This window comes from Mustelus asterias, chromosome 11, assembly GCF_964213995.1.
Source record: "Mustelus asterias chromosome 11, sMusAst1.hap1.1, whole genome shotgun sequence".
In the NCBI taxonomy this organism is placed as follows: Eukaryota; Metazoa; Chordata; class Chondrichthyes; order Carcharhiniformes; family Triakidae; genus Mustelus; species Mustelus asterias.
The window spans coordinates 56,286,449-56,288,224 of record NC_135811.1 but is presented as its reverse complement, the minus strand read 5'-3'; positions in this window follow the sequence as shown (position 1 = coordinate 56,288,224).

Sequence of the window (1,776 nt, the reverse complement as noted above, 5' to 3'; positions counted from 1 at the left end):
TTTGTTCATTACAACCTATTAACTCACCCCCACCCCCCCATTCCAGACCATGTGATCTCCAGGGAGAGGCGAAAACCCAGAGTGAAAAACCCCAGGGCCAATATGGGGAAAAAAAAATCTGGGAAATTCCTCTCCGACCCCGAGGCGATCGAAACGAGTCCAGGAGATCACAATGGCCCTGATCGGAAAATACTTCCCAACCCTAGTCATTTCCACTTCCACGAGAAACAAGGAACAATTAGCCCGCGCCACTCCCTGGTCCAAACTAGACCACTCTTTTGTATCCCTCCATTCCCACTCCGTTCATATAGCTGTCTAGATAAGTCTTAAACGTTCCCAGTGTGTCCGCCTCCACCACCTTGCCCGGCAACACATTCCAGGCCCCCACGACCCTCTGTGTGAAATATGTCCTTCTGATATCTGTGTTAAACCTCCCCCCCCTTCACCTTGAACCTATGACCCCTCGTGAACGTCACCACCGACCCGGGGAAAAGCTTCCCACCGTTCACCCTACCTATGCCTTTCATAATTTTATACACCTCTATTAAGTCTCCCCTCATCCTCCGTCTTTCCAAGGAGAACAACCCCAGTTTCCCCAATCTCTCCTCATAACCAAGCCCCTCCATACCAGGCAACATCCTGGTAAACCTCCTCTGTACTCTCTCCAAAGCCTCCACGTCCTTCTGGTAGTGTGGCGACCAGAACTGGACGCAGTATTCCAAATGCGGCCGAACCAACGTTCTATACATCTGCAACATCAGACCCCAACTTTTATACTCTATGCCCCGTCCTATAAAGGCAAGCATGCCATATGCCTTCTTCACCACCTTCTCCACCTGTGACGTCACCTTCAAAGATCTGTGGACTTGCACACCCAGGTCCCTCTGCGTCTCTACACCCTTTATGGTTCTTCCATTTATCGTGTAGCTCCTCCTTACATTATTCCCACCAAAATGCATCACTTCGCATTTATCAGGATTGAACTCCATCTGCCATTTCCTTGCCCAAATTTCCAGCCTATCTATATCCTTCTGTAGCCTCTGACAATGTTCCTCACTATCTGCAAGTCCTGCCAAATACCATTTGCTACCAAATAAACCTGTTGGACCTTAACCTGGTGTTAAAACTCTTACTGTGTTCACCCCAGTCCAACTCCGGCATCTCCACATCATGGGTTTCCTCCCACAGTCCGAAAGACGTGGTTAGGTGAATTGGCCATGCTAAATTCTCCCTCAGTGTACCCGAACAGGCGCTGGAGTGTGGCAACTAGGGGATTTTCACAGTAACGCCATTGCAGTGTTAATATAAGCCTACTTGTGATTAATAAATAAACTTAAACTAACCAGAAACTGAACTTGAGCAGTCATAAATGCTGTGGCTACAAGAACAGTGTGTAGCACATATGAGATGCACTGCAGCAACAAACCAAAGCTCCTCCAACAGCACCTTCCAAACCCACGACTGTTGCTACCTGGAAGGTCAAGGACAGATGACGTATAGGAACACCAGCCCCTGCAAGTTCCCCTCCAAGGCACACACCATCTTGACTTGGAACATTATCACCGTTCCTTCACTGTCACTGGGTCAAAATCCTGAAACACCCTCCCTAATAGCATGATGGATGCACCTACACCACATGGTCTACAGCAGTTTAAGCTCAAGGGCAATTAGGTGTAGGCAATTAATACTGGCTTTGCCAGAGGCACCGATTCCAAGAATAAATTTTTAAAAAATCAACAGAATCTTTATCAAAAAAAACTGAGTCCATCGGCAATA